Raw genomic sequence first — 10502 nt, 5'->3', positions numbered from 1 at the left:
AATGACAGGGTAATTAATAAGCGTTTTTTTTTAGCGTGCTAAATTTGCGATTGAATATGTGTTCGGGAGAGCGTTGCGTTGACGTTGGTCGCAACTACAATGTCAATCAACTACGATAAAGTAACATCTAAAAGGAAAGTCAAGCTAGCGAACTTCAAAATAAAAGTGTATTAAGGCTACTTGCTTTGCCGTCAGTGTATTACTGTATTTGGTCAACTTTATTGTGAAGTCAGACTTAGCGTGTATACTTCATTGAGTATGTTTCAGCTTGCTTGACATGTCACAATGGACTGTGAATGTTTTTATTTTACAACCAATCGCCGGATCGGGCGTAATCCGAACCGTGGGGCCTGATCCGAGCCGACCACGGATCAATGGTGATCCATTGCACCACTAATCGAAAGTGTGGAAATCAATCAAAGTATCGCAATTTCATGCTCAATTTGCCCTCGTGTGGCCAGATGTGCAATTTTGCGTCATAAAACAGCATGATTAGATTTTGTACAACTGTTTGAAGTGCCGAAGTTGACTGCGAGTGATGGTGGGCCCAGAAGCGCCACCGAGGTGGTCGGATGCCCCGTTTTCTTGTTGAGACAGCTCGGGGCCAAATGGACGCGGCGTGCAGCAGACTAAACATGGCCGCCTCACACTGAGAGCCTCAAAGTGCGATCTGGGCGAGGGCTGTCGGCGCGCGGATCCTGACCCCGGCACGACCCCGCCGACGAGTCAACAAAGACGGTGGGAGGAGGAACGCTGCTGATTTTCCTCTCCTCAACGGGCATTGATCGGGTATGGGATGGCGTTGCGATATCAATGATGAGGAATTTACTTTTTGCGGACAATTATATATTTTTTCCCATACAAATATTTCTCTTTGTGAACAAATGTATCTTAATTATATATGTGTAGCTTTTTTTGTGTGCAAATATGCTGTTTTACTGTTTAACATTCAGCATTTCTCTCTCAACATTTTTGTGACAATATACTGTATAATATTTTGTGTGCAAAATAGCAAATTGTGTGCAAAATGTTTCGTGCACAAATTTTGAAAAATATGTAAAGATGACGCAAATATTCTACGGCAAAAGATTGCATTTTCTTTGAACATTTTAAAAAACTGCATTGTAGAGATTATACGTCACATTAATGTTGGGTCCCTTTTTTTCCCCACAAAATTTGGGCATTTGAACAGGGGTGTGTACACTTTTGATATCCACTCTTGGCAGGCAGGTAGGTGGGTTGTTAGGTAGGCAACAAGTAAATAGGTAGTTCGGTAAGTACAGTAAGTAGCTAGATATAATAGACATAGTAAGTAAAGCCAGGGAATTCAGTTTAGCTTAATGCTAACAAACAATGTAAAACGCCACAGAAGGGCTAACAAATAGCATTGGTGTCACTGTGTTGTAACCCGTTAAGCAATGGACAGGTAATAGTCAGAGGCGCATATTCTCTGGGAAGAACGACTAATATTACTGTAGCTTTTTGAGGAGTGACAAATATTGTATCAATATTATATTGCCCTCAGTTGACCAATTAAATTGAAGCAAAAAAACAAAAAGTTTATATTTATATATATATAAAATAGATAAATGTATATTTATCTATTTTGCTATGTCATTACTGTGTGTTTTTATAAAGTACAAAATAATAAAGTTTTTTGGTAGTTTTTTTTGTTGGGGGGGGGGGGGCATTTCATCAGGGAGAAATAATTTACATGTCATGGAAACAAAATTAAGCCGTATCTCAAAGCAGGACTTTCACTTGAACTCACAAGCTTGTTATAGAAATAAAAAAAAGCTTGTTCAAATCTTGGGATGAACGTTTTTTTTTTTTTTTAAAGGGAAAAGTGGAAGGAGAAGATTGGCCTGAGGCAAAAGATGAAGTTTTGCATATGTACCGACAAGAAGAAGAACAGGAGGCGTAAGAAGAGGAGGAAGAGGAGGGAAAGTGCACCAGCGACCGTCTTGTCATCTTGTTGAATATTTGACCCCCGAGGCGCAACAGACAACTTGCACTCATGCACGCAAATACACAACTAAAACTGAGAAATAGGAAGACGAAAAAAACAACAATAACAAAAAAATGGAGGGAACTAAAGAAACAAAAAAAGTCAAGACGTTTGGAAAGAAAGTCCTAAAATTAAAAAATGAGAAGGAAGAAAAAGAGAAAGGTGTGTGCGTGTGCGTGTGTGTGTTTTCAGGCGCTAGGATGCAAATGAAGCGATGCATCCTGGATCCTGTTAGGTGGATGCTGTGTTTACTCTGCTTATTGCCTGTGGGGAGGGAAGGGTGAGGAGGGGGGGGGGGGGGTAAGAGTGAAAGATGGAGGGAGGAGGTGGGAAGGCCGGAGGGTTGAGGAGGAGGGAAGCAGCACTTACAGTTCTGCCTTCGGGACATACACTCCCTGTCTTCATGGACGACATGAAGAGACACACGCACACGAATACACACGTGCGCGCACACACCATAACGGCATACATACTGTACATGTCGTACATATACCGTAGGTATAACATGTTGTATTTGAACAAGGATGTTGACTTGAAGTCAAGTACGTGCCCACACAAAGTAGTCAAGAAGAAAAGTAGTCCTGAGTAACTCACCAACTAACGTAATTCTGCACTAACCGACAAACCATCCAAATAACCAACCAACCGACACATCGAAACAGAACACTTTAAAATGGGAGGCGTGCTTCATTAGTCAATGCGCCGACACCCAACCTAACCCGCCGACCGCTAAAAACCAACAAACCGACCCACCGACTGACTAATAAACAACCAACCAGCTCTACTTCCAACCAATCAATCGATCACTCACTCAACCAACCAGACTAAAGTGGACGGTTGGCGCACCAAAATGTGGTTTCCTCCTTGATCCATGTGCTACCCTTTTACTATTTTTTGTTCGAGTGTGTGTGTGTGTGTGCGTGTGTGTGTAGTCCTAGTACCCACTAACTAAATAAACAATAAACAAGCCAAACTAACAGTCAACTGACAAACCAAGCAACCACCCAGTGAATAATGTCTTCTTCATTGCTCCACCAACCAACCAACCAACCAAATAGCTAACCAACCAACCAACTAACTAACTAACTAACTAACTGTATCAAAAAGTAATGTCTTCTTCCTTGGTCTATACTTCCGTCCCTCCCCATGGTTGACGGATGTCCACATTTTTTTCTGCGAGTGCTTAAGGACGCAAAGCCTTGTAAAAAAAACAGTACAAATACAAAAAGAAGGTCCGTCTTTACCGACCCAGATCAACGGACGAAAACCTGCTTCAGTCAGTGCTCAGTATATGTATTTTTTTTTTCGAGGCTTCGTGCCATAAAGCACTCCAAACAACCAACCAGCCAACCAACCAACCAATTACCTAACCAGCTACAATAGCTCTATATAAAAACGCACTCGCTTCTTCTTTGGTCTCCGCATCAGTCATTTTACAATCTTTTTAGCATGGAATCCTGTAACCCGGCTCACTTTGATGAAAATACAAGAGCGGACAGAGTTAATCATTATTTAGTGACTAAGTCGGCTTTCAATGGTGAATAATGAGAAATATATGTCACAATCCAACTTTGGTCTGATTGGTGAACACGCACGTTGTGTAGCGCCAACCAACGCGCACACATACACACTAACCAGAAAGAGAAAAAAGTGACATCGCAAATGAAAGTCCATTTGAACAACATTTCAACCCTAAATTAAAAAAAAAAAAAAAAAAGCGCATAGACACGCACACACACGGCGAGTTAGTGTGTCAGTCAGACGTTCAGATAAACGTTTGGACTTTGTCCTGTCGGGCAAAGAGAGGCCTGATAAAAAAAAGAACGTTCCCGAGAGACCAGAGTGATTGCGTTAAACACTAAAGGCGTGTGTGTGTGTGTGTTTGTGTGTATGTGTGTGTGTGAGTGTACAGTATAGATGGATCGACAAAAGGCAGGGGAAAGGTGACCAAAAGGTTGCTGCTCGAACCTTTCTACACAATCCTCGTCACAACTTTATGGTTGAAAACGCACCATTTCCTTCATCTTTTGCGCCTTTTGGCATACGCGAGTCGCCGCGTCGCGCCGCTCTTTGTCGCAACTTCCCGTTTGCCGCTGACCCACTTTCTCGCCTTCTCAGAATCATTAAACGCTTTTGTCCTTATCGGCATTCTGCTCTGTTATGACGGCACACCTGCACACCGAATTGCTCGCAAACATTTCAGAATAAAACGTTGGATATTTCTAAACACCCGAGAGACGATCAATTCAGCTTCAGTACTAGATCTAAGAATAGTAGAGAAGTATTAAATTGTGTAGTGGTCTACATAGTCACTTGTGTAAAATTATGTATTGTGTTTGCCATGCAGGTCTGCAACATAGCAGAGTAAATAAAACAGCATGACTCCTTCTTGTGATTGTCTCCAAGAAAGCCCTTCCATCATTCACAATCGCATTGCCGAATAGACAATATTACACGATACTTCTTGTTTCTGGCATTTCAAAAATGTTCATGTGCATGCAAACCTTTGGTAAAATCTGGTTCCTAGCGCACTGGCGCTAACCTGCTGCGCTGAGCTGGGCCATGTTCTGCCGCTGTCTTGGGGATGTTTGCTCATGCGTCAGACAGGAGATGTTAAGGCAAATATCCTCAGGACCCAAGGAGGGAGGGGGGGGGAGGATTTGATGAGGTTGAGGTGCGAGAGCAGCTCAAGCAACGATAAAAAACGACAATAACACTTTTTTGTCAAGGTAATCGACTCTCATGAATAGTTTGCAACTACCACAAGCTACATGCCAACTAACACAATAACTCGTTTGGCACCATTCTATTACGGTTTGGGTTGATCGGAACAATAAACAGCCAAAATGTCCTACAATTCATATAATTAGGTTGTAAAACAGTTGTCAACTGCTTTCAACACGACCAAAGAGCCCACTTTCAGACCCAACTAGTCCTTGGAGTGCACTTTTGTGTCTTTCACACAAAGATCCATGTGTATGTTTCGCCCCCGCAATCAGAAGATAAAGTAGCTGTCTGACTGCGATGACTGCTTTCAACACAACTTGAGAGACTTCCTTCAAACCCGACTATTCCTTGGATTGAGCATTGGTGTCTTTGACTCAGATATCCATGTGTACATTTCACCCAGTCAGACGATTAGATTGTAAATGAGTTGTCTGACAGTGATGGCTGACTTCAACACAACCTGAGAGCACATCTTCAGACCCGACAAGTCCCTGGATTTCGCTTTATTGGCTTTCAAACGAGATTCCGAAATGCATTTCACCCACAATCAGATATTTAGATAATACATGAGTTGTCTGACAGTGATGACTGACTTCAAAACAACTTGAGAACACACCTTCAGACCCGACAAGTCCCTGGATTTTTGCTTTAGTGGCTTTCAAACGAGATTCCGGAATGCATTTCACCCACAATCAGATATTTAGATTATTAAAGAGTTGTCTGATAGTGATGACTGCTTTCAGCACAACCCAAAAGAACTTCTCCATACCCGACCAGTCCTTCGTCTGAGGTTTACTATCTTCCACACAAATACACTTTTATGTTTTCACCCGCAATGACATTATGAGATCATAAAATAGCTGTGACATTGACAACTGTTTTCAATGGAAGCCAAGAGTATACTTCCAGACCCGACTAGTCCTTGGACTGAGCTTTGGTGGCTTTCACACAAGACAAGAGAGTGCCCTGTGTTAAAATTTACAGCACTCCACTGTTACTACACCTCCAGGCCCAACTAGTGATTGGGCTGAGTTTAGTGTATGTCACAAAAAGGCCATCATCAGATTATAAACAAGTCGTCTGACTGCTTTCAATACAACAGGAAAGAAGACATGAGTGTTAGGTGTTGAACTTCAAGCCCCCGTCCCGGCATTACCTTACACACAGACACAACTCGCCTTTGATACTGCTGTTATTTTGTGTCTATGTTGTTTTATACAAAAAGGGGGGAAAATTTCACGTATTTAAATCAATAGAGCCGCGATACATAATAAAATGTTGATATGGTGTGTATGTGTACACACGTACGTACGTGTATGTGTGTAATGAAGTATCACAAGTGTGGCTTTGCAAATATGCCGACAACACAGATTAGTTAGCTGCAAATATTTGCTGCAAATCAGATAATTTGTGTTGTTTGAGAGCAGCACAGACAAACTCTGATTGTTTAATACGACACCGGCGCAACATCTCATTGACTCAACCAACTCTGTCGCTGGCCACTTTATTAGGTACACCAACTCATGAGTTTCAGTAAAAAAAAAATAGAAATAAAATCATGCACACTTTTACATGGCAATGCCATAGACACACTCCATGTTTGCTATTGTTCTTGCACAAGTTTCGAATAGTCGGGTTACTGGAGATCCGGGTTTCTTTAAGTGTACCTAATAAAGTGGCCAGAGGGTGTATTTTATGCCGTGCGAGGAGGAGTACACACACACTCGCAAACGCATCAAGCCCTGAAGTTATCTTATCGCTCATCACAGGTGTGCACGGTGAGGGGACCCCACCCATTACCGGTTTCCATCTGGAAATCACTCGCTTGTACAGTGTGTGTGTGTGTGTGTGTGTGTGTGTGTGTGTGTGTGTAAAAGCTGGGTACACACATAAAACATAAGTATGGGAGAAAAATATATTTTCAGCTCAACACGGTCCCTCTAACCATACTGTACAGCATCTATCATGACATAGACAAATTGACCAAATAAAATAATTAATAAAAATAATAAATAATAATGATATTAACGAACAATACAAATAAATATACTGTATAAAAAAAAATGTCAGAATGATTTTCATAACACCTTTTTTGAGGCAGAAACAGAATCCGATATTTGCCAAAATAAAATCCCCATAACTAATATGCCAATTAATTTAAAATATATATATTTTGAATAGGAAAACTTCTTTCTTGGTCTTTAAACACTGACAAAAATAGGTATGATATGATGTGACTGGTTTGCAATACCTTGTCCTTTAGTACCGGTATTTGTTTCACTTTACAACAACAACAACAAAAAAAGAAAGGGTTCATCAACACCCACACTTTTTTTATCTGGTGACGATTCAACACCCATACTTTTCCAAGCAACTGACTTCATCAATAGCCACATTTTTCCCAGTGAAAAGGTGCCACATCTACACATTTTTGGAAATGCAAGGGTTTAACATCCACACATTCCCTGGTGAAGGGGCTCAGCACCCACATTTTTTTTCTGGTAAAAGAGGTCACTGACACCCACATTTTCCCATTAGCACCAAAACTTGTCTCAAATAAAGAGGTCAGCACCCAAACCTTTACATGTGAAAGGGCCCAATATACATTTTCTAGGTGAATACGTTCAGTAACCCCTTAAGACCTGCCTTTTTTTCTGCTGGGCAATTATTTTTGTTGTTGTTGCTGATTTTGACTCTTTTCCCACATAAGTACAACGTGAAAATTGAGATCGATTAAATGTTTGATCCAACAATTGTGTGCATTAGATAACAGCGTAGCGAACGACGTGTCCTGTAGCGTAGGCGTTGGGATTAATCGGTCGAACCCCAAGAGAATTTTTTTCCGCGACGACATCATCACCAGGCCAGAATGTCGCCACATACAGACCGAACAACGGTGAGTCGCTAGCGTGCTAGGGTAGCACCAGAAGGAAGTGAGGAGCAGAGGCGGTCGCACCGGCGTGACAACACACTTCATTAACTGTGTGTGTGTGTACAGCTGGACACATAAAACACACATACACTTACACGCACACACAACAATAGGACAGGTCGTCAACAGCTGGCGGAATGAGTGCATGCGATGCACAATAATAGCAAAACCCTCTCACCTTACAGCTTTATATGTCCATGAGGTCCATTTAAAAGTGTGCACGACTTTGAAAAATGAAGACGAATGAAGCAAATTTTTCAAAACATGGATGGGCATAAAGTGTTTTTTTTTTCCTTTGTTTTAACTGTTGTATTTTTTAAAATTGATTTAGTTGTTCAATATTTATTATAGAATCTCCAGCAGATGTTGTGATTATGCAAAAGAGCCTGAATAGTGTTCCAAAACTAAATAAAAACCTATTTGTAGAGATTAAGCAGAAGGGAAGGACTGAACAAATCCGGATGCTGTTATTGTTGATTGAAGTTCCAAGATGGCAACCCCATTTGTCGCCCAACATTTTTTCACCGATATCCTTCTACATCATTCCATATAGTTCAATATCATTCCATATCTTCCAATATTTTCTTTCTTGTTTCTAAAAGTGGATTATTTTAAAGAATATTGAGTGAGGGGAGGCAATTAATGACAGCTGCAGACCTCCAGAAATGCTCTTCCATCCTCACAGGAATTCCATTCTTACTTTCACCCCTCTGTGACTTGATGTTGTTTGTACGCCGCCTCCTATCGCAGGACCCCCGGCCTGCCCCAATTAACAACCCCCCGTTGCCACCCCCCCGCTTCCCACACACATACAGATGCATTTGAGTGTGGCACCCAGCTGTGTCAGATTAGATGGCCTCCACCCAGGCCATTAAGATGGGAGCTTTGAAATTAACACTCACACACCACAGAGACAAAAAAAAAAAAAAAAAAACTGTGAAGAGGACATGTGTCACCTGAGGAGGATGTGACGCCACCGTTGTGTCTGGTCCGACTAAAAACCCCACGAGGTATAATAAGGTAGATAACAAACAAGACTGGTGTTTTTCCGTATTGACATTTTGGTATGTTGGAGACACATTATTTATTTATTTTGAGAAGAGACAGATGGCAAAAGCATAGCAAAGTGTGAAGCCCGAAGCTAAGGCATGGCAATTAAGCTAACGTTAGCATGTCTGCTTATTTTGGCTAATTTCCTATCAATGTTGGTGGTGCACTTAACCTGCATAGTATTGGCTCAGTTCATTTAGGGCAAAGTGAGACAAGGAAACAGATTAAGCTCAAGTTAGCAACATGCTAACAAACAACAATAATGACTACAAACAATGCACTCTGATATTTACTTCTCGACGCGGCAGTCACAATAAGAAGAGACAGACGATAAAGTGTAACAAAATGGATACTATGTAGTATAACATTACAGCGTCCAAAGCGACTGCGGAGTACAAAACGGCAGTGTCTAATGCTAAGGTACATCAACAGACTAAGCTAATGTTAGCACATGTATTTATTCTTGCCGTCTTATCATTACCCACACGGTATCAATTCTGTTTATTATGGGCCAAATGCAGCAAAACGGTGACGGCGGGCTACAGTACGGCAGCGTCCAGAGCTAAGGCGCAGCACCATGCTAAGCTAACGTTAGCCTGCGTGTTCCAGCATCCGAAGTGATCAGTGGTTCTGCAATGATGACACCAAAACTGAGGTTAATAACAGAGGTTTTGGTGAGTATCAGCTAAGTCGCTACGCTAGCTTGTTGAGATCAGTGATGGGCGAGCAGGGTGGAAACATGAAAAAAATGAGAGGGAGGAAGAAGGGGGGAGGAGGGGATGAACGAATGAATGCCGCTGTGTCTTCAGTGTGTGTGTGTTACAGCCAGGTACACAAGCTCTTCTTATTTCCAAGCGGACACATGCAGTTTGGCCCTCAACAGCCACCGTAGACATAACGTAATGTTACTGAAAAGAGTGTAATATGCATGCCAGGCCAGTAGTCGGCGATGTCAGGTTTATGGCACCGCTGACCTACATGAACACCATTGATAAGTGACAAAAACAGTTTTTCATGTTTGTAAAATCTGTCAAACTGTTTTTAGAGATGGTTTTCAGAGGCACATTAACCATTATTGTCATGTCAATTTTTTTTTACTTTTTTTTCCCAAAGAAAAAAAGGACTTTAACATGAAGAAAAATATTCATTTCTATTATTTCTGTGGAAGATGAAAAGCCCTTTAAAAGTTTGTTTAGGAGAAATAAAGCAAATACCAGAGTGGAGGGAAAAACTTGATTTGAATAATGTCATTGCCATCTGATTTTTCTATTAAAATCGTATTTTTGTGTGAAAAATGTGAGTCCATGAGGTCAACACTCTTCACAGAAAGTGGCCCTCAAACTCAATGATTATCTCCTCAGCGTAGGTTTAAACCATCAGAGATAAAACTGCTGAAAAACTGATGACATCAGCAAGTTAACAAGCCACCAGAGCTTGGCAACAGTTAGCCCCCGGGGTTGTGTTGTGGAAAAGAAATGAGTACAATTTGAAATTGGATATTTGCGGGTAAAAAAAAGAAGATTTTATGTGTGAAAAAAAAAGATTACATTTATTCATCCGGTTTGTGTGCAAAAAAATTCATGTATTTTTGTGGGGAAACAATTTGAACATGTGTGAAAATGTTTTAGCAAAAACAGAATTTAGATTTTTATAAGGGGAAAATAAAAATAAAAACTAGAACTCTGATTTATCTGAAAATTATTTGCTTAATTGTTTTTTGTGTGAAAAATAATCAAACAAAAGTCATAAATAAATTATTTGTGTGAAAAAAAATGGTGAAAAAAA

The sequence above is a fragment of the Vanacampus margaritifer genome, chromosome 5 (genome assembly GCF_051991255.1).
Source record: "Vanacampus margaritifer isolate UIUO_Vmar chromosome 5, RoL_Vmar_1.0, whole genome shotgun sequence".
In the NCBI taxonomy this organism is placed as follows: domain Eukaryota; kingdom Metazoa; phylum Chordata; class Actinopteri; order Syngnathiformes; family Syngnathidae; genus Vanacampus; species Vanacampus margaritifer.
This window is presented reverse-complemented; position numbering follows the sequence as displayed.